This window comes from Castor canadensis, chromosome 2 (genome assembly GCF_047511655.1).
Source record: "Castor canadensis chromosome 2, mCasCan1.hap1v2, whole genome shotgun sequence".
Lineage (NCBI taxonomy): Eukaryota > Metazoa > Chordata > Mammalia > Rodentia > Castoridae > Castor > Castor canadensis.
Window position 1 is genome coordinate 46,612,968 of NC_133387.1, and position 24,260 is coordinate 46,637,227.

At 35.9% G+C, this 24,260-nt stretch overlaps 1 long non-coding RNA gene across 2 annotated transcripts in view; it reads right to left on the bottom strand.

Annotated features, from left to right (window-relative positions):
- Positions 1-7,075: 7,075 nt before the first annotated feature.
- The window catches only part of LOC141420639 (uncharacterized), a 147,108-nt gene continuing 129,923 nt past the window's right edge, over positions 7,076-24,260 (bottom strand). For both annotated transcript variants that reach the window (XR_012445143.1, XR_012445142.1), the window contains exon 6: positions 7,076-15,479. This is a non-coding gene — a long non-coding RNA (uncharacterized lncRNA). The remainder of the gene's footprint in view (positions 15,480-24,260) is intronic.

The following is a 24,260-nucleotide window of genomic DNA, read 5'->3' on the forward strand; positions in this document are numbered from 1 at the left end:
AAGTAAAGTTGACTTGAGACTAGAATTTCTCTAGAGAGATTTTTCCCTTTCCACCCAATACTAGATTGAAGACAGGCAACTTTCATGCCCCTTATGTGTAGCATAGCTTGATTTTGTTTCTCATGTACCTTTGCATGGAAGGGACATCTTTCACAGAGCTCTTCTATTAGATTCCTACTTAGGGCTGGCCTCAAGCTTTTGTTCTTGTCTCTTGCATTCTTTATAACCATGAGAGCAGAGGCTCGAGGTATCCAGGAGAAGAAGCAGCTTTGAAAATTGCTCACCTTTGTGAGTTTCTGCTTGCATTTACTTTGGAGCTATATATATTCCTTATTGTTTTGCTAGCTTAATGGTTCCCTTGGAAGCATTTCTAAGATATTTCCCATGATTTTAGCCATTTCTCTGGGGGTCTAATCCCCCAAGATTCTAGACATGGAAGTTATCCTATTATGTCTTTACTTAATGCTTCTACTTGTCAATGGTTAACATTTTTTTTTCTGTACTGGAGATTGAACTCTGGGCCTCAAATTTGCTAGGTAAGTACTCTACCACTTCAGCTATTCCTCAGCGTTTTTTATATTTGTTTATTTGTTTGTTTGTTTATGCTTTTGATCAAGCATATAAATTATATGTGTGTCAATCTCTATTCTTTTCTGCATTATGAATCACTTATCATTTTTTATTTTCCCCACTGTTTTATTAGAACAATTAATGCTTGTCCTGTCATAATTCTTGGGAAACTTAGTATCTAAATAGATCTTTCTTGCACCCATGACTCTACATTCCTTATACTTCTCTCTTTTCCTTTGCCTCAGCCATTCATTTCCATGGTTATTTTTTTTTCATTACCAGTAATTAAAATTGCTCCATAATGTCAATCTCAACATACTTTTCCATAATCTATTTTTCTAGCTCACACTAGTATTTCAATTTGAATACTTATGTTACTCTGTGGTGTACACACTATCGATCTGCAACCTTTAACTACCTTTCATACTCAACCTCCTGCTCTGATGTCCTCACTCCAGTCCTTGTCCAACCTCTATTCCGTGTCCCACCATTAAAGTATTATCTTGCATAAATCTTCAACTCTTGTCCTTCTATAGCTTTGAAAAATGTCAAGGTTGGTAAATTCTACTTTTTTGTATCTTTTACCCACCTCTGAGTGTTAATCCAGTTTCTGTTTTTACACAAAAATACCACATACTAGGTAATTAATACATGGAAGAAGTTTATTTTGGATCATTGTTCTAGAGGCTGGGAATACCAAGGCGTGGTGATAGTGTCTGGTGAGGGTTTTGCACTGTGTTATCTCATGGTGGAAAAGTGGAAGGGCAAACAAACACCTGCAGAAAAGACAGAGCATGAGTAGTGGGCTAACTCACTGCTGTGACAATGACATTAACAAATTCACAAGGCTTCCTGCTCCAGACCCAATCACCTCTCATTAAGCTGCACCTCCCAAAACTGCCACATTAGGTATCAAGCTTTTAACAAATGAATTAAGGGAAATGTCAAAACCATGGGACTCTGTATAGCTGAATTTGGCTGGAGAAAAACACAGCTACTTTAACTGTCTCAGTTTAAATTTATGACAATTAGCAATGTGTGTGTGGGGGGGTGGTATATGTGCTATCTAGCAATTAAATTTCACTTCCCATGACCATTCTCCTAGATTATTATTTTACATTTTCTCCTCTTTCCTCAAACCTCCAGTGCATCCTTCTCCATCCTTACTGTTAGTGATGACCTTGATTCCTATTTCATTAAGGAAAATAGAAGCAAGAATAGACCTCCAAACTTACCTACTGCCATCTACCCACCTTCTTGCATCCAGACTTATCTGTTTTTCCTTCCTATTATGAGTGAACAATTCTAAGGGCGTCCTTTTGCAATTCCTCTTGTCCACTCTAGAACATTTCTCCAATAAATTTCCCTCTCCCTGCATTATAATTTGCTCCCTCCACTACTGCATTTCACTCTTGCCCCTCTTAATTCATACTGTTTAACAGTCAACATCCTGTAGATATAAATCAGAATATTTCACTCATCATCTAATAATCCTTCAATGGTTTTCCTTTATACTCGAGATAAAATCCAAACCACTTAACCTAGTTTGCAAAGTCATCTGTGATCTTGCCCCTATCTAGATATTGAAATTCATTTTGTACCACACTTTCTTTTGTTTCATTATATTCTAGTCACAGGGACTTCTGAAAACTCACCAAATTTCTCCAACCCTATGGCTTTACTCCAGTCTTTCTATCTACTTGTAAGATTCTTTCCTTGATATTTATATGGGTGTCTCCTTATTTGCATTCATATTTTGACTTATAACCAAATTTCCATGATCATCCAATCCAAAAGAATCAGATCCTTCATATCTTGCTCTATTAAATTCTTCATATGGCACTCATCACTCAGTGTGTGATTTTTTTCTAATTCATTGCTTATTTGTTTTGTAAATCTCTTCCTGCCAAACTTTTAACTCTACAATAACATGAATTTTCTGCTGACATATATTCCTAACACTATATTCTTAGCACATAGAACAGTATTTTGCTTTAGACATTCAATGTTAATGAATAAGCAATATATGGGTGAATGGGAATCCTACCAGTCTACTTCTAATAAATTCCAATAAAGACTCAACCTTCTCATTAGGACATATGTTCTGTTGTTTTGTTTTAACAAATAAGCAATTTTTAATTTGTATTGTATGCACAAGGGAAAGAAGAATTTCCACTTAGCTCTGCAAACTTTGATCTGACTAGAAGAATTATAACAAGTGGAATGATTTGAATGTACATTTTATCATCACTAGGACCACAACGTGTGTTTACTAAATAGTGAATGACTTCCTTGTTCCACTACATAGTTGTAAAAGGCAATCAGTGATAAATGTTGTGTCCCTTTTAGAGCAGAATGATAACACAAATGTACCAGACACATAAGAAAGTTGGACTCCTAACTTTTCCACCTCAAATTCAAAGATGTGAAAATGTAACTTGAGATCTTCAGACCACCACAGATCTTTCTCCTTTAACTCAAAAGAAAGTGAGTCTCCAAATACTTGTCACCTCTCCATCTATAGCACATCTTTAATGTTTCACATTTTATATTCCCTTCAGCTAAGTATGGAACTAGTTAGTTATTTAAATGGTTCCAAAGCTACTGTTAAGTGAAATAGCTAAATGTAGAACAGATGTTTGTGTACTGGAGCAATATTGATATTATTTAAGATAATGTAAAAGTGGACAAATGGGTGAAGGTGACAACTCATGATGGATGAGTACTTGTAGCCAAAGCAACTGCAGTGCGATGCAAAGAAGCTGATAGTCATCAAAAGGTGTTGGAGTCTCTGCCACTTTGTGAGAGGACCAGGGCATCAGAACAAAATAAGGACCATGGACTTCAGTTTCTATTTGCAGATGGCACAGGATGTCCATAGACCAGGAGGAATCACAGAGAAGTGTTTTTCCAGATTATTCCTCAGAGGGTGCAGTAGGTGAAGAAGGTAGGGCTAACCCTCACCCCATTTTCATTGCTTCAATCACAACAGTTCTATAAATTTCCTTTAACAGAATAGTTTTTGGATGAAACTCTACAAAATTATTCTAATTATTAAAGTTCTAATTTTTATGAAAAAAAATAAAAAGAAGAGGGATTTGCACTAAGTTTAGTAAATTCTAAGCCACTAGTAAATAAAGCAGCATGTACTGGCTTAGGAGTAGACAGCTAGACTAACTAAATAAGTAGTACACAAATGTATTAAAATATATAGGAATTTACTACATGACAGGGTGTTATTTCAAATCTAGTGAAAAATAATAGATTATTCAATATATGACATAGGAGTTTTATCCCATAGTACCAGAGGAGTTAATTTAAGTGCAAAAGTACGATCTTATACTTACTTTAATAAAATAGAGGCAAATATTTTGTAAAATTTGATGTAAAAAGATTGAAAAGTTGGTCAGGACACCAAAACCAGAAAACATAAAGGAGACTCTTACTAAGTTGAACTATATAAAAGATAATAGTGCCATATGACAAAAAGACTGAAAATAAAGGTGAAAAACCAGAGCCCAGGAACACATTTGGGTTGGATAGGCCAACAGAAAGCTGATCAGCCTTGACATGTCAAGTACTATTTTTACTATAAAACAGAGAGCCAACAAAAAGTACCATAAGACATGAATTGTACTTTAGTAAAGAAATTTAAGTGACCAATAAATACGTGAAAGAAGGTTAAACCTCAGTAGCAATGAAAAACAAGTTAATTTTTTTAAATTTGGTTGATAGTGCTTGCTTTGGCAACACATATTTTTAAAAATCTAGTAGATAATGCAAGGGTTTTTTTTCAAACATGTACACTAAATGGTATTCTGGTATACTCTGAATGGCTTTATAATATGGGTGCTACCTCTGAAGGGGACTAATTAGTTAATATGTATCAAAAGTTAAAGTGTACATACCTTTGACCCAGAAATCCTATTTTCAGGAGTCTATTCTAAGAAAATAATCAGCCACATTTGCATGCCGACAAAATGTAAAGGTGTTCATTGCAAATTATTTGTAATAATGAAGTATTGGAAACAACCTACATTTCATCTCATAGCTCCATCCTTTCTGTGTTATCCCACTGGGGCAGGGCAGGGCTATTCAAATACTCAACATTACCCAGGCTTGTGAGTCATACACACCATTTCCCTTTGAACTAATTGGCCAGAGCTAAGGGATACGGCACTACCTAAAGGGGGCTGAGATGTGTACCCCTTTGTGTTTTAGGAAGAATAGAACAGGATGTCAGTGAGCTTCAGTTACCTCTACCATAAGTGACCATAAAAAGTGTTGCACATCTACAAGTTGATGCCCCAAATACTTTATTTAGGGAGAAAAAAAACATGTTTTGGAAAATTCATTTGTTTGGGGGAAAGGGTAAAGGCAACATAGACAGGAAAAAAATACATGCAATAAGCCCATTTTATTCACAGATTTGTTACATATGGTTTGACCAAGTACAGCCAAAGAATTGTTTGAAATCAAAAGAAATTTCAAATACAAAAGTTTTAGATTCTCATACATGTATCATGGGGCTCAGCTGATGCAGAGACACTCTCAGTCAATCCATGTCACTCTTAGCCATTGTGTGATCCGCTGGGTGTTTCCCTACCCTTTAGCAAATGGTGCCCCAAAGCAAGATAAAAATTATGGCAAAATCCTCTCAAGTCAAAAAAGGGCAAAGAATGTGCTTAATTTAAGTTATAAAGTGAAAATTTTAGATTTGTTGAAAGGCATCATGACTTTAGTGGAAGTTGTACATATATATATATACACATATATACAAATTTAAAAATATATATATACACATATATACAAATTGAAAAATTATTATACTAAAAAGTCAAAAGTTCACAATTGTTTTTGAGTGATGAGGTTATGGATAGCTAAGATTACTTGCCTCAAGTTTAGATTATAGATACTGTGTGTCTCTACAAAGTCTAGCAGTTAACACTGTGGATGCTATCAGAATTTGCACTGTGGATTGATTATTCTGAATCATTTAATCCTCTCAATAACCCTGACAAAGATTTTTATTATATCCATTTAACACATAAAAATGCAACTCAGAATTTAAGTGGTAAATGTTATTCAATCAGTAATGTTGCAAGGGTCTCTACCAACTCCAAATACCATGCTTTTTAAAAAGTTTTTGAATAAATGCAATAATTTTTTTGGATCCCAATGAAATCTTTTTCATTCCAGAAGACTAGCGCTTCTGGTACTTGCCATGTGAATAATAGTCCAAATCTGAGATTAGTCAGGATATGTGTTTTTTAAACAAAGTAAATGTGGGTTCAGAAAGAACTCTTTGCCTCTTTTTTTATGTTTCTGTCCACATTTCCCTTGATAGTCCCTTCCTTGTTAACTTTCTTCTTCCTAGGTTTCTTTCCATCTTTATAGACAATTCTTCAAGAAAAAGTAGGCCAAGCTCTTCACTCTCTTTAACTTTACTGCTAGTTTTTCAGTTCTGTGCCTATAGTCCCTCCATTGATCCTACTTCCTGTCTGATCTAAATGTACTTCATTCATCTAGAAGCCTTCCCACATTCAACTCATACCAGACAGAACTTTCAATAATTTTGATTTCCAAGATTATGTATAGGGAGCAGTAATTCTGCTTTATCATGTACACATTTGTATTCACATCTATGGAACATCTATTGGTTTATCAGCAAAGTTTCTGGACAGCAAAGATGGTGTCCTGTGCTTTTTGCTTCAGTGATATTTCATAATTTGGCAGTGATGGTCGTGCCCCATCACCTGATCTCCCCAAGAAATGGTTGTAGAAAGCACAGCTGCATGGCAGCTGCCACCTTTCTGGAACTACTGCCTGGGTCGTGGTGAGACCATGCTTCCCTGACCTTCTCCCAGCTAATGGTTGCTGCTCACCCGCTCCTGTGCGGAAGCAGGACTCCCCTAATGAACCACTTCAGTTCTATGTATTAGTTTTCTGTGGCTGCCAAAACAAATTACTGTAAACTGAATAGGTTAAAATAGTAGGAACATATTATCTCACAGCTTTGGGGTCAGAAGTGTAAAATCAATGTGTTGGCAGGGTGTTTCCTCCTAGAGGTTCTGAGGGAAAACCTGTTTCAAGTTGCTCTGCTAGTTACTGGTCTCTACCAGAAGTCCTTGTTGATTTTTAGCTTATTGTTGCATAACTGCAATATCAGATCCATCTTTACTTGCTCTCTCTCTCTCTCTCTCTCTCTCTCTCTCTCTCTCCTCTTCTAAGGACACATGCCATTTGATCTAGGGCCTACCTGGACAATCGAAAATTATCTCATCTTGAGATCCTTAATTATATGTGCAGAGATCCCTTTTCCAAATAAGGTCATATTCACAGGTCTCAGGTGAATTTATCTAGGAAGGACGGAGGTGAGGGGGAGGTGGCAGCATTTAACTCACTTCTGACTGGCCTGGACAAAACTTTCTCAGAACTACCCTGAGGACAGAGACCTTATCTAATTGCTTTTCTTTCTCTCCTTTCACATGTCAGACCTGCTTTGTTGTGAAGGTTCTCCCTGTGTATTCTTACTCTCTATTCTCTTTTTTTTTTATCCTTCATAGGTATTTATCCCAAAAAATCTCTTGCATATCTGTTCCAACCTGGTGACTGCTTCTTGGAGGACCCAACACATACGGTATATGATGAATGTTCAATAAACATTTCAGTGCAAAAGTTTCCTCTTCCCATCACACTTCAGTGCAGGAAGAATATGAATTTTATAAATAATGTTCCAATTTCCCTGCATCATTATTCCTTCTTTTTGATAGCATAGGCCAGCCATTCCCAACATTTTTTCTGTCCTCCCATGTGTCCACTCTCTAGGCTGCTTTACAGCAACAGAGTAAGCAAATGATGGCCAGTCCTTTCCTACTTCCTCAAACCCTATTCCTTTTCTCTCTCACTCAAGGAAGCACAACCTAAAATGACTTCGATAATCTGGAGCAACTCTAAGTTATTTTAAAAAGTAAATAATTTGCAAACTTTGGACCCCTTTCTTATTGCTAGTACAATTCCTTTTGCAGTTTATTCGGACATACTCTCATGTTGTAACATCATAGTTATTACAGAAATCAGTCAATAAAAGTGTCCATCAGATGAATGCAAAGAATAAAATCATGCTTTATGAATAGAATCATAAATCATTTGCAATCACAGTAATAAATGCAGTTCAGAAAATATTAATGCACTTCAGTTGGTAATTGCATTTGCCATTATCAAGTGCTCAGTAATATAGTACTTAGCTATTCTAAAGTCATTCAGGTATGTTAAACAATTAAACATGAGTCTGGGGAATTGCTTTATTTAGCCTTCATCAATTATAGAACTATGTATCATATTCAGTGTTTTCCACGTCAAGTCCATGAGACAATAGTATCTTATTTCATTTTTTAAAAAATTATTTTCATATTTTTGATTGACAAATCATAATTGTATATATTTATGTGACACAATGTGATGTTTTGATACATGTGTTATGATTAAATCACACTAATTAATGTATCTATAACCTCAGTTACCTATCATTTTTATGGTGAAACATTTGAAATTTATTCTTAGTTCTTTTGATATGTATAATATATTATTGACTATAGCCACCCCACTGTGTAGTATGTTCTCAAAACCTACTCACCCTGTGTACCTGAAGCTTTGTACCCCTGACTAACAACTCCCCCAGTTTCTCCCTTCCTATACTCCTTCCTCTGGGAAGCATCATTCTGCTTGTATGAGTTCAAATTTACTAGGTTGCTCATATCACTAAGATCACGCACTATTTGTCTTTCTGTGCTTGGCTTATTTCACGTACCACAGTGTCCTTCAGATTCATCTGTGTTGTTGCAAATGACAGAAGGCTGAATAGATGGATGTGATGGTACCTATAATCTCAACACTTGACTGAGGCAGAAGGATCATGAGTTCAAGGCCAGCCTGGCTACATAGTGAGTTTGAGGCCAGCCTGGGTTACGTAATAAGACTGTCTCAAAAACCAAATACAGTAACACTGTGTATACACACACTGCATTTTCTTTATCCTTTCATTTATTGATGGATGCTTAGGTTGATTCCATATTTTGGCTATTGTGAATAATGTTGCAATGAACATGGGAACACAGCAACCCCTCAGATATATTGATTTCAGGTTTTTTTGTTTGTTTACTTGTGTGTTGGTACATATTTAAAAGTGGGATTACTGGGCTGTAGGTATTTCCATTTTATATTTTTGAGGAACCTCCAGACTGTTTTCCATAATGGTTATACTAATTTGTATTCTCACCAACAGTGTTTAAGAATTCTTTTTCTCAGCATCCTTTCCAACACTTGTTATCATTCATCTTTTATTTATAAAAGCCATTTGAAGAGGTGTGAGGTAGCATCTCATTGTGATATTAATTTCCATTTTCTGAATGATTAGTGATGCTGAACACTTTCTCCATATGCCTATTAGCTAGTATATGTCTTCTTTTGAGAAATGTTTGTTTTGGTCCTTTGCCCATTTTTAAATTTGATTATTTCTTGTCTTGTTACTTAGTTGTTTGAGTTCTCTATAATTTTTGGACATTAATCTCTTAATAGATTGTGGCATGCAAATATTTCCCCATTCCATGAGTTCTCTGTACTTTGCTGTTTCCTTTACCATGCAGAAGCTTTTTAGTTTGACGCCATTCTCTTTGTCTATTTCTGCTTTTGTTGCCTGTCCTTTTGGGGTCATATCTAAGACATCATTTCCTAAACTAAAGATATGAAGAATTTTCTCCTGTTTTCTTCCTACAATTTTATTGTTTCAAGTCATAAGTCCATTTTGAGTTGATTCTACTATATGGTATAATATAAAGATAATTTCAATGGATATCTAATTTTCTGAACACCATCTAGTAATGAAAAGACTGTCATTTTTAGCATTTTTGTGTTCTTAGCACTTTTGTACTTTTGTCAAAAAATCGGTTGATTGTGAATGTGTGGGTTTATTTCTGGACTTTCAACTCTGTTCCATCAATAAATGTGTTTGTATTTACCATGCTGTATTGATCACGATCACTTTACAATATGCTATAAAATCAGGAAATGTAGTATCTCCAGTTTTGTATATATATCACAAAAAAGGGCTGGTGGAGTAGCTCAAGGTGTAGGTCCTGAGTTCAAACCCCAATATTGAAAAAAAAAAAAGTACAAATTTCCCATATTAAATGGCACAGAGTAAACCTTCTCATTCTAAAAGGAAGGAGTAGGAGTATAGAAAGGAATAGCAAGGAAGGATAGGACCAAAGCAAGACTAAAACACAATAGAAGAAACATTAAATTCTGTAGTTCCATGTCTAGCGTCTGAATCATGTGGTGTGCATGTCCAATGAGCTTGGGCGACCTCATTCCTATGACCTTGTTGGTTGTACCCCACATGGCCTTTCTCTTGGGCTGTCTTTTGATCACTGACTGTAGCTTTCTTTAGCAGACATTCTACATTCCTTGAATCTCTAACTCTTGATGTCAGTATTGCATCTTCAGCTTAACCTTCACACTTGCATGCCTCACCCTCCCAGGAGTGGCCTGCAAGGAGTCCAACTCTATCACAAAGTGCTCAGTTTCCCAGGCCTTCCTTTGAAATTGGTGGAAAACTCCATGCCCTATAAAATGTTTGTATTATGAATGCCTGGAAAACCAGCATCACATCAACAACACCAGGGTCTGCCACCACCTAAAGTAGTAGTTAGGACCTATTGGACCGGATGTCAGTGACCTCTAAGTGCCTAGATGACTGAAAATGGGGAAATAGGTGGCTCCATGCAAGCAGGGTATCCAGAGCTCTCTTCTCAAAGCAAAGACATTTACACCCTCAATCCTTCTATAGTGGAGATCAGCCAATTCTGAGACACCCTCAGGTACGTCCTTATTATTTCTACGCAAAGTACTTGGTGGCTTCTCTATCTTCTTGCAGTGTGTTCTAGGCTGGCCTGGAATTCATGATCCTCTATCTCAGCCTTATGAGTGCTGGTATTACAGATATGTACAACCACACCCAACCTTGGTTTCTCTTTAATGGCTCTAATCTCTTTAGCAACCACATTTTCCTTGGCCCCAACTTTACACATGCTTTTTTTTTCTGGGAAAACTGCAGGTTTTTCAGAGCTCCCTGCTTTGTGTTTCCCTAAATTTAAAAATATTTATATCCATTAAAAATCTACTCAACTATTGTCTTTTTTCTCCTCATTTTTATTATCATACATGAATTGTGCAGAGGGGGATTCATTGTGACATTCCTGAATAGCCTTACATTGAACATTGATTAGGCTTCCCCCACCATCTGTCCCCTCATCTCCCTCCTGATCCCACCTAGAACAATTGCAAAAGGTTTCATTGTTCTGTATTATATATGTATACAAAGTACATGACTGGAGAATCTAATCCATTTACACTCAAGGTAATTATGGATATATAAGAACTTGTTACCGCCATATTGTACTTTGCTTCTGATTGCTTTATAAGTTCTTTACTTCTTTCTCTGTGTCTATTTTTTTGTAATTTGATGGTTTTATGTCATTGTGTTCTTCGAATCTTTTATACTTTGAATAACTACTATGGGTTTTGGTTTGTGTTTATCATGAAGCCTACAGGATATGTCATCTTTAAAACAGGCTACTGTAAGCAGGAGAATACCTTAAAGCAGAGATTTTGGGAACATATAAAATAACCATTCTATTACAACAGTTGTAATACAACTGCACACCTTGTACAAGTCTCAGAATAGTTCTATTAAATTAATAGAATTAATTTAATAGAATAGAATATTTCCCTTCCACCTATTTCCCAAACTTTCTATAATAGGTTGCCAGACTTATTTTAAGGAATAAATTTTTTTTAAAAACCTTAAATCCAAGACAGTTTTCATTGTCTTTTCAATTCAATTAGTCCAGATTTGAATAATCCTATGTTCTTTATATAGTGACCATTTGCCACCATCACAATAGTTTCACTGCAAAAATACTAAACTCAGACCATTTGTAGATCAAGTCATTAAGTAATACTATTTAGTCACATAGCCTAAACACAATTATGCATATGGAAAAGTATTCAAATTGAATTAAAGTATATTATAATGTAACAATATGACCCTGGTTTTATAAAACCATAATCTTATCTCATCATATCCTACTCATCTTTTTTAGGGAAAATAAAGAACTAAATAGGAACACATTTGGAAATATCAGCAAAATTATATCTGGAAGTACATTTCATTTAAGACAATAATCCATGTGACTTTCATGTGTGAAAGTGTTTCCAGCAAGGCATGGTCCAGGAGCAGTGTGCCCCTAAAATGATTCAAATGTTAGTACCTACAAGGTAGCACCAGATAAAAAATACTAAGATTTCTAAGATAGTGCTTTTAAATGAGCCATCCTCTTTTGAGGAAAAGGTCTGTCCCTGACCATATTAATCACAAGACAAAATTAAAGAGCTCCTTTATGAAATTAATGGGGTTTAAGCCACCATCCCTAGAGTGGACTTAAGAGATCTGCCTCTAGGTAAACTTCTGCTATTAGACATTCTTGGTTGAACACAAAAGTGCCCTAAAGGTATAAATGTCAGTGAAGGTCCCCAGGTTCCCCACCCTTTTGACAGGAGCTTTTAACAGATATGACACTCAGCAAACCTTCAAGGAGGGTATCTAACTGTCCGACTTTCCTGGGACTGAGGGTTTTTCCAAGACATATCACTACCAATTGTAAAAACCAGGACATCTCACAGCAAGCCAGAATGAGTTGGTCAACCTACCAAGACACAGCTTCTGAACCTCACTAGTTGCTTTTCCAGTAGGCTATAAATATTCTAGGAACTATTCTGATTCAACTGCAATGCAATATGCCTTACAGCAAGATCAACAGCCATTCTCCACATATCAGGGAAGAAAATTTGGTGCTACCACTACTTTCCCAAACAGCCCAGATTTCCTGTATGGTTAGCAATGCATTGTGATCTCTAAAATCTTCTACTTCCTGTCTCAGTTTCTCCTTCATCTGACTGCCACAGGCACTGACATGCTGAGGTTCGTAATCAATCCCATGGGATTATGGACCTTGATCTGCCTCTATTACTGGACACACATTTTCTACAATGGGTCATTTGTTTATCGAATTCAACAAATATTTCTTGAATGTTAAATATGTGGTTAGCACTCTTCTACTTGCTGCAGATACTTTAATGAATAAAACAGGGCAAGTCCTTGTGCTCAAAGAGCTTATAGTTTAAAGAAGAAGAAATGGAAAGTAAAAATAAAAGAACCAGCTATTTCAGCTGATCCCAAGTGCTCTGAATTTGATAAAATACAGTGATTCCCAATAGCAACCACTAATAAGTAGCAGTCAGGTTCACTGACATAGCCAGCTGTTGCTTTAGTGAGTAAATAGTAAAGTTCTGAAGTAGAGTTTCTCACAGTCATGCAAATTGTCTGAGGATCCCTACTTGGTAGGGAAGACAGACTTGGTATAGGCATTGCTTTAGGCTTGCTAGAGAATGCGGGGAATCAGAAGGGATTTGAGATTGAAACTAACAAGCATTGAAAGTATTGGATGCTCTTTCAAAGAGCAGAAGAGACCAAAGCATATAATCACACCAAACCTTAAGTCAAATTCTTTTATCGTTCATATACTAGAATTTATTGCATTCGGGCTTCATCATGGTTCTTAAAAACCATAGCTTAATATCTGAAAGTGAGCCAAATGCAATCTTTTTATTCCATCGACCATACATCCCCATTTTAACTTTGTCCTAACACATCACTTAGAAATAAGATTTTTATAAATAATGGGGTTACAAAGGGTACAAGTGGCCTGCTCACCAACCTCTACAGGGCACATCAGGCAAGAGGCAACTTCCTTTGTGACTCTCTTAACTGAGCTGCAAAAAACAGCATTAGGGTTGCATTGAATAAGCAAGAATCCTGTATGCATGGAAGATCCAGTCCCATTGTGGCTCATCTAGGTACTACTTTACAACTCCCATCATCACATCAGCAGAACCACAACAAGCTCTGTGCAAGCCAAAAGGGAAAGTGTCATTGTAAAACTGAAGACAGCTGCTTCCATAATAGAACTAATTGCACACTGCATCACAGAACTAAATTAGTAGTGAAAACAGTTATAAAAACCGACAGACAGTGAAACATGACTCACTTAGGAGCTGCTGCCAGTCAGGCACATTGTCCTTGGCCACTGTTCAAAAACCTGCACCTGCATTTTTTGAATAGTAAACATAGAAGATGTAATTACTAAGAAAACATATGACACTTTTTCAATGTGGCACCGCTACGTTTTTCCCCCCCTTGGGACCATGAATGGCATGGTACTAAACTGACCACAATACTTACTCATTCCTAACAGTCTTCCCAGAGAAACTAAAGCATAACCAAAGCTGACATTTATATTTATACATTAGATTCTATCTTTAGCTTAAGCAGTTCTATGTGATCTACTTTGTTGACAGATTACTAGATGGCTTCTAGACAATCAATCAAGGAAAAATTAACGTTAGAGACAAAAGAAATCACAGTTCCAAAATGCATGTGAATATATGGTTCAGCTTACCAACTCAAACTACAGTGAGATGGGGTGACTTCCCTGGCTCCCCTCTCAGCTATCCAGTAACTGCTGTCTCAATAAAAAACAGATGTTCAGAGAAGTCTTCATCTGTTCCTGCAGCCTAAACACATTTCTGCCTCCTCAGCTGCAACCTGCTTTAGAGAATTCACAGGTTCTTCACGCAATACATGTAAATTCCCATGTCAAGTATAACAAAGGATGACCCTTTCTCTGCCACAGTGGGTAGGTTGCTACCAGTGATAGCGAACAAACTCCTTGTCTTCTGACCAACTAATGTAGGGTAATGACCACTGGGAAAATATGCTTTGGGCTAGAATATGACACTTTATCCTTAGATGACAGCTTACACCCTTATCTAATGTTTTTAAATATTCAAATTGTGTTAAACAGCATTTATCACCAAAGAAGGGTGAGAAGAATTTTGTTCTGAAACAAATCACAGAAAATCTGTTTAATGTCGTTATGGGGATCATGCCTGTGGAATGCTCCGGCTTTAGCTAATTGAGCTGTGGCATTTCTGATGAGTTGTAAAGCTATATATTGGCTAATCCTTCTTTCTCCATGAATTTCTCAATGAATTAGTCAAATCTAAACAAATCCAGAAACACTTGAGAGAACCCTACTGGCTTTTGTGGAAACATAAGAGGTAGGTAAAAAAAAAAAATGATCAGTGTTTTTCTTCTTATGAAACCAGCAGATTATATAAATATTTTTCAAAGGTTGTGTTACTTCACAAGTTTTAGAGATGTTTGTGTGAGCCGAAAGAGGTATGTGGCAATTAGTTTGAAAGTGTCAGGAATGTGTGTTCAGTTCTAGATGAGGAAGCTGTGAGTAGCATTTATGAACTGTCATTATTTACTTGTTTGCTTCCCTTCAAGTGGTGAGCTCCTTGAATGTAGGAAGCTTCTTATTCATCTTTGAACCCCCAACATTTGCCAGTAGGTGTTAGATCAGTCTTCTCATCTGTAAAGTCTGTGTTGCCTGAATTTTCTTCACTGGCCATTCAAAATTCAAGATGATCAACAGGCTCATCCAAGAAGAAACCAAATCGTGATACTTCTCTTCAGAACAGCAGAGAAGTCTGTGAAGCAGCTTCTTATCCTACAAGCTGATTTGAAGGATGGAGCACAAATGTGTAAACTAATTAGATTCTCAGGTCTCATTCTTCAGGGGTCATTTCTGAAGGAGGTAGGAAGACACTGAAGGATCTCTTGAGTCCATAGCATTGCTTACACTGAAATATAAGCAGGATGATTTGGACCTCAACTCCCTTTTCAGCTCTCATTGTTGCTGAGTCAAAATGTTAAGCTGGAAGATCTAGAACAGAGAATAGAGACATTCATTCTATTGTTAGCATTTATCTGCATGGGTTGTAGCCTTTGAATATGTATTAAATAGTGACAGCTTGTGACTGTATGCATGACACTACAATAACTAAGACATATGTTTAAGAAACCTAGACTTTTGTCTGGAAATATTTACCATTGAGCTATAAAACACTAAGGAGTAAATGTATTCACCAAGCATTGAAAAATCTTTCAGAAATCACATATCAGCTTTTTATTAGCAATAACATAAAACTTAGTACCAGTCAAATGCTAACAAATAGTCTTTTTATGCTGGAAGGACACTAATTCCTTGATCCTAATTTTTTTTCCCTTCATATTACAATGTTTTAGCAAGCTGATGAGTTTTACTACCTAAGCTTTAGGAATTGCCAGAAGCTCTGAGCAACTTGTGACTTCTTTCATTGACTCTATGTCCCCTTAAAAAATATGATAGCTACTACTTTCTAAATAATATTTTTAAGCAAGAAAAAATTAGAAAGCAGTTGGATAAACTTTTGAAATATCAATTTGATGAAAGTAAAGAACCTATCAAACTCTGCAACCTCAAAACATTGTTCTAGATCATTAAAATCCTCAAAGGCCATGGATGGAAGGGCTTAGAAATGGGTACACCGACTACCTGATTCTCCTCAAACCCAAAGAATCCAGTCAGGTCAAGAAAAGACCTTAAAAGAAGATGTGTCAAGTTCTGAAAACTCTCTGAATAACATAGAACCTTGGCTGGAGCTGAGAACGGGTTTGATGGTACCACTGGCACAGCAGAGTTCTTGGAATCAGTCCTCTCCATTCTTTCCCTGCTGTTACTGTCTATGTGAGTTAAGAGAGTCTTCTCTCTCATTTCCCTGTCTGTAGCTTGGCCTCTGCCCTCTACAGTGTCACCAAAAGCAAGAAGCCATGTCTTCTCCTGGTTTAAAACGTTCCATGGTCCTCATCACAGAAAGGTAACATCTAAGCTTGTGAGTATGGTGCAGGCCTGGTCCAGGCATCCCCTTCTCCACTGTCTAGAACCTCTCTGCTTCAGCAGTGCAAGTCTACAAGCTACCCCACATGCTCATCCTGCATTTCAAGACTTCATGACTTCTCAAGGCTGTTTTCTCTGCCTGCCTGCCTCACAAATTTCTCAGAAATCACCACATCCCAGAAGCACTCCCTGAGAGACATTGCCTTGCCTACCTTTCCAATTAAATTAAACTCTACCTTGGTAGAGGTTCAACCATTACACCATTCACATTATTATTACTACTACTACTTCTGTAATTATTAGTCAATCTTCCTTTCCTAGAATGGGTTCTTCCAGGGCAGGTTTGTTGACTATGCTTCCTCATGTGTCCCACATCTACCATGGTGCTAGGCACAAGGCAGCTGATCAATTCAAGTCTCAATTGATCAATGAAGTCCTAGTGTAACTCCATAATAAACAACAATCTAAAGAATAATCTCAAACCATTCCACAAGCCACAGAGATTTTTGGATCAACCTTATATTAGAAATTAAAGCTTACATGATTTATTTCATTAATCAATGTATACTATTTTTTTAAATTGGCTGACTGGAAACTCAGCAAATCTCTGCTCAATCAATCACCTCAATTTTCTTTCCCCATGGCTTTCTTGTTTAATAGAACCATCTTTAGCCTTTGTCCCCTGATTTCTCAGTCATTTTAATTATTGGGCTTTTGCTTTACCTTTGTTTGATTGGTCTTTTTATATATTTTAGGTGTATATTATGGCACCTTAAATATTTTTAAAGTTAAAAAAAAGAAAAGAATAGAGAAAGCAAATAAGATTTCCCCAAATCAAATTTGTTTTTCAATACATGAATCATGTGAACGGTAGTTAAGAAAACAGATAGAATAGAGTCAAACAGGATGAGGGAAGGGAGGGAACAGAGCACAGGGAAGGAGAGGAGGAAAGCCAAATATTTAATATTCAAAGTGCAGGACAGAGGTGTGGCTCAGTGGTAGAGCACTTACCTAAAAACAAAATGTGAATATTTGCCTCATATGGCGAACATCAGAGTAGGCTATAAAGTAAAGGTGACACAGCAACCAAGTTTATTAAGCATCTGGTAGGTAGGACACATACAATGAGCTAGAAATACCAAGATCTTTGTTGTTTAGACTCCAAAACGATGAAAACAAAGAAATTTACTTTTCCTCTTTGTTGAGCAGTTATCCCATACCACTAAAAGGATGAAAGGTATTCTTCTATTCATGAAATTCAGGTCTTGCAAACCTCTTTGGTGAAGTTAAGTAATTAGGATTTTATGGAGCACTGATTAAGAGTAAGGGATCATGACTAAATATGTTCATATTTACTAATAAATGTTAGAGGTAGTTTACTAAATAAAAAGTACCCAGCACTATTTTAAAAGAATTTATGAAGCATCTATAGTAAGAATAGAAAGGTATTTTATTTAAACAATGGTTTGTTACTCTACAGCATTCTGTATTTACATTATGTTTATCTGCTCCTTCTGAAAAAATCAGAGATGATATCAACAAATTTTCAGAGACAGAGCATAACAGGTGCTCAATACTATAACTGACTGATGTGTCATGGCTCTGTTATTGGTAGAAATGGTGAACCCTACCCCCAAAATTAGTTTTTTTTGGAACTGAGGTGTTTATGTTAAACATAAAGAAAATCTGTAGTGCTAGAAATCATTAAATAAACAGGCTAACAAAGATGTTTGTGGAGTTGTGTTTTCTAGAAGTCTTTAAAAATGGAAGAGATTCTCCTTTCATTATGGTGGTGTAAAACTGTTGAAGCTGAAATAATATAGAAGCTAGGAGTAAATTATTTCCTTCCTGAGTTTATGCCATGATGCATAAACCACCATATTTGAGTAAAAGTGGCAATAAGAAAATTATCAAATTCACATTAATAGGCAACTATAAAGAAATTTGCATATAAAACTTAAAATTTATTATAAGATAATAGCTTTATAGCTATTTTAGAGATTAGATTAAACAGTAAATAAAAATAAAAATTGCTCATAACATCTGTGGAGAGTGGAGTATGAGAAGCCTACGAGAATTTGACATAAGCACAGTTGTGTCAAATAATCTGCAGGCTGAATTAGCACAGCCCCAGCTGCAGAAGGGGGCAAGGGCAAAATGCAGCACAGCCACTTCTTCTAAGATGTTTGCGTTCAGAGAGTAGTGATAGAAGTTCCTCCTGTTCCCAATAACTGCAATGTCATGCCCCCTCATTCCCCCGAGAACTGTTGCTCTAACTCCTTGTTCACCACTGTATATAATAAACTCACTGGGGTGGACAAGGCTGTTGTGTGTCTCCATCAGAGCTCCCAGCCCACCTGACCCCAGCTTTCTGCATCTTTTGTCACTGGAAACAGATGGTGGGAGAGTATTGGTGATGAAGAAAATTCATGGGGATTAAGACATTGAGGTGCAAAATTAACAAAGTGAGAGAAAGTTCAGACAAAGAGGACTTCACATACAAAGGCACTGAATTATCAGAGGGTACACAAATGAAGGAGGATAGATGTTGGTGAGGGTAGATGTTGGTGAGGCCACCAAAGGGTCTGTAAGTCACATGAAGAAGTTTGAACCACAGGCTCCAAAAGGATCTGAGCTTGTTTTAGAAAGATTGCTCTCGCTTTGTGTGTCTCCATCAGAGTGCCCAGCCCACCTGACCCCAGGTTTTTGCATTTTAGTCTTCTATCTTTTGTCCTTTCTGCATCTCCCAGTGCCCCCAGTTAGAGTCATAGGACAAGCTCACACAGGTCATGAGAACTTCACCATTCAGAAGACCACGGAAAGCTGGGCATGTTGATACATATCTATAATCCCAGCACTCTGGAGGAGGAAGCTGGAGAATTGAGGGTTCCAGGCAAGCCTGGGCTTAGCCTGGGCTGCATAGAGAGACTATGTCTCAAAACAAAACAAAATGGAAGACTACAGCAGCTTTTGGTTTTTGGAGCATTTCTTTATTGTTACCTCTGGGTTTGTGTGTGACAGATAGATAGATGATAGGTAGATAATAGAGATAGATGGTAGAGATAGATAGGTAGATAGATAACTAGATAAATAGATGAGAGAGGGAGAGAGAAAGAGAGCTGATATCTGTCGTACATACTAACTTCTTCATATTAGTGTCACTCATTGGGTTATAATGTTCAGAATTCTTTTTTCAAAATTTTTTCACATTGAGTTATAAATATATCTTCCTGGTAGATTCTTAAGCTATTTTTATAAAATCCCTAGAATTAATTAGGATGACATTAAACCCATGAATTCATTTAGGAGGAATTTATGAACACACATGTAAGAACATCTGTATCCCATTCTGCTAACACCACCTCTGCAGCCCATCTTAACATTGTATTGCAAGCATGTTCCTATCATAGGTGAACATATAATTTACAAAGGCTATATAACACATCTACAAATTATTCAGTCATCTCCACACTTTTGGAAATTCAAGTTGTAGGGTCATTGTTTTGCTTATTTGTTTACTATCATAACACTGGTAAGAACATCTTTGCATTCAGATCTTTGTTCACATGAGTTGACCTAACTTAGACTACTTGAGTTTATGAAGATTCTGATGTTACTCATTCTTCCCAAAAAAAAGCTTTATAGCAGTTTAAACTCTAACAAACCCAATATTAACTGCAGCTCCTGCACCCTTATTAGCATTAAGTATTATCACTTTTTTTTAATTTTTCTAATTTCAGAGGTAAAATAATGCTGATTGATTACTTAACCTATCTTTTATTAGTACTGAAATTAAACTTTTTCACTTTTTATTCTCCATTTGCTTGTCTTCTATATGAATCATCAGTTCATGTCCTTTTTTTCAATTTTAAAATCAAAACAATTGACTTTTTGTATTGATATACAAAACTTCACATCTTTATAAGTGAAATTAGCTATCCTTGTCTGTCATCTTAGGTCTAAGTATTTAAGTAAGTTTGAAGTTTGTCTTTTACTCATTTTTTATGTTCAAGAACATTTTATTTCTGCAAGCATATTTTATTAATCATTTTTCTACATTTCATTATTTCTTTTATTCTTAGAATGTAATTCCACATACTTAAAGCCACTAAGTATTTATTTTTAATTTCCTTTTTATATTTAATTATTTCATCCATATGAAATTTTACTTGCTGTATTGTCTAAACTTAGCATTTATCTTGATTTCTTTCCACAAAATATCCAATTTTCTCAATATTCAAACATAGCCAAGCCTTATTAATTGGTGATGTTTCCTTTTCCTAAGACAAAGTTAAAAAAAATAAATATGAGATTGATTTCAGAGTTTAAGCTTCTTTCAGCTGATATGTCTATTGTTTCTTTGTACAAGTGTCACTCTTTGGATGACCTATAGTTTTACAATGTTCAGAAATCTTTTTCAGATATAGGTTGCAAATATATTCTTCCTGATGGATATTTGAATTATTTTAATTCAGCAATATTACATTAAATCCATGAGTCCACTTGGGAAGAATTTATTTCTTAGCATTTCATTCACTGGACAAATATTTACTACGCATATTTCCTGAGAGAAGTCTTGTTCTGAGCCCTGAGGCTGCAGCAGGGAGCCCAAGCAGAGTGTCTGCCCCAGGAGGCTGACTTCTGACTTACCATCCAGGATACTGAATGCCTCGCAATGCATTATTTTTTATATCTTCTACATATTTTTGTAAGAATATAGTTATTCTCTTTGCAGGGGTATAACTTTATGCATATGGATCCCATCATTTCTAGTTGGAGTTAGTTAATTTTACAGTGTCTCTGTTTCACCATTATATCTCAAGTGCCTCACTCAGTGACCTGGCAAATTGTAAGAACAAAAACAATAAAATAGCTTGTTATGTAGATAAATTCATGTTTAATTAAATATATACCTGGATTTTTATCCAACTTGTTATTTCTGGTACATATTGTATCCAGTAGTATATATCAAACTACACCAATAGCAGCTTAACACAACATACAAGTATTTCACAGGTTCTGTGATCACAAATGGCCCATAACTAACTTAGGTGGATCCTCTCCTTTGTGCTCTTTCAAACATCTGCAATCAAGGTGTTGATGCACAGTCTGTAGTCTCATATGAAGATTTCATGAGAAAAACATCAAATTCCAAGTTGATTTACATGGTAACTAGCAGGATTCACTTCTTCCGGGACTGTTGGCTGGAGGCCCCTCAGCATGCCAGGTGGAAGTCTCAACCCACATAGGAGTCTTATGGCATTGCTAAGAACACTGCCAGATTCTCACAGGAAAAATCTGGGAAATATTCTTCATGGTTCTAATAGAAGAAAAGGAAGAGCACCACTGTGATTATGGCCAGGGTTCCTCATAGCAAAGAACTGTGGTCCAGGGGAGAAGACTTTACTACAGCACAAGTCCCCATGCTAAGGGCCTATTTGCCCCAATTTCTTTCACCACATAATATGCTGGCTTTGAGCAAAAAGTACAAGACATGGTCAGAATGGTAGCACATAACTATAATCTCAGAACCTGGGAGGCTGAGGCGAAAGGATTGTGAGCTTGAGGCCTGACTGGGTTGCATAGAGAGATCCCATCTTAAAACAATAACAAAAAAAAAAAAAACAGTGCTACTAAAAAATTACAAAGCATGCTAAAAGGCAATGAGAAAAATAGATAGATGAGACAGAGACTCAGAAATGACATAGCTTTTGGAAATATCAGAGAGGGAATTTTAAATAATTATGCTAAAAGTTCTAATAGAAAAAAGAGACACCATGTAAGAATATTTAGATAGTATAAGTAGAGAAGGAGAAAGCTGAGGAAAAAATTAAAAGGAAATAGTAGAAATTAAAAATAGAAATTATAACTGTCTTTGATGGAATCATCTGTATACCTGATATGACTAAAGAAAGAATCAGAGAATTTGAAGAGAGGTCAGTAGAAACCTCTAAATTGGAGTGTAAAGAAAAACATGAATGAACTCAAAACAAAACCAAAACAACAGTGGGAAAATTTTCCAAAGAGTAACATCTGCATAACTAGAATACCAGAGGAGAAGAAATAGAGAACAGAGCAGGAAAAATAACTGTTTTTTTATATATATATATATATAATATATAAATATATTTTTTCCATTTTTTTCACATATAGGTTACAAATATATTCTTCCTTGTGGATATTTGAATTATAAAATAAATACATATTTTAATATATAATGGTTGATAACATAATGAAATTGATAGACACCAAACCACATATCCAGAACTCAGAGCCTCATGTTTACCAGGCAAGTACCCAATCACTTGAACCACATTCCTAGCCCCTTAACATTGCATCCCAGACAAGACAAATGAAGGACAACAATGTCACAAAAGACGGTACAGAGAAACTGGAAATAGTCTAAGACATCTGCACTGAATGTTAGCTGTGGTAGTGTTTGAAAGTTAATTTTTAACTTTAGTTAAAAAGGTATATTGTAAATTCAAGGGCAACCATTACATTTTTTAGAAATAAAATGGATACAGTAACAGATGAGGCAAAATGGAACTATATACAATTCCTAATTAAAACCAAGGAAGGCAGAAAGAGAGGGGAAATATATCAAACAAAAAGCATAAATAAGAAAATTACTAGTAGATATCAATCAAGCACATCAATAGTCACCTTCACCTTAAGTGTGAAAGTTTAAATACATGTATTAAAGACAGACACTGTTAGGATGGGTAAAAAGTAAACTCCAACTATATTGTCTATGAGAAATCCACTTGAAATATAAAGACTCAAATACATTAAAGAGATGGAAAAAGACATGTCATATATAAACTAATCAAAAGAAAGCTGGAGTAGCCATATTAATTTCAGACAGATTCCTTCAGAACAAGGAAGATCATCAGGGAAAAAGAGGAGCCTTGGATCATGAAAAAGGGGTTATTTTTCCAAGAAGGCATAATTTTAAAAAAAAATCCTTATTATCGTATTATTGTTGTACTGGGGGTACATTGTGACATTTACAAAAATTCTTGCAATACATCTTAGTCAAATGCACCCCCACCATCATTCGCCTTTCTCCCTTCCTCCCTTCTTAGAATACTTTCAACAAAAGACACAATCTTTAATATGTATATGCCTAACAAAAGTCAAAACACATAAGGCAAAACTAACAGCAACAGACAAAAATCACTTACAGCCGGCGACTTCACAGCACCTGTTAGTAACTGATAGGTCAGACAGGAATAAAATCATTCCGCGTTTTATGACCTGAACAGATTATCAACTTGGTCTCATGGACATCAAGAGTACACTCCCTCCAACAACAGCCGAACACACATTCTTTCCAAGATCATGAAACTTTCACCAATAGAGAACAGAAAACTTTCACCACAAAGAACTTAAGGTTAGTCTCTTTTGTCATCTATGCAAGTATAAAACATACATGCACAGATGGCTATGCAGTAAGAAAATAACTTAGAAAATAGCTGTCCTAATTATACCTTCCAAACCATGTGATGATTTAGAACCAAAGTCCTCAAATTTATTGGTCTTAAGACCTCTTTGCACTCTTAAAAACTGTGGATAACCCAATGAACTTTTTATTTATATAGATTATATCTATTGGTACCTACCATATTAGAGATTAAAACAGAATTTAAAAAATTATTAATTTATACCTAAATGATAATAAAAATCTGCAGTATTTTAATGTAACACATTTTAATGCAAAATAGCCCTATTTTCAAAACCAAAAAACACCCAGTGCAAATTCTTTATTTTTGCAAATGCCTTAAA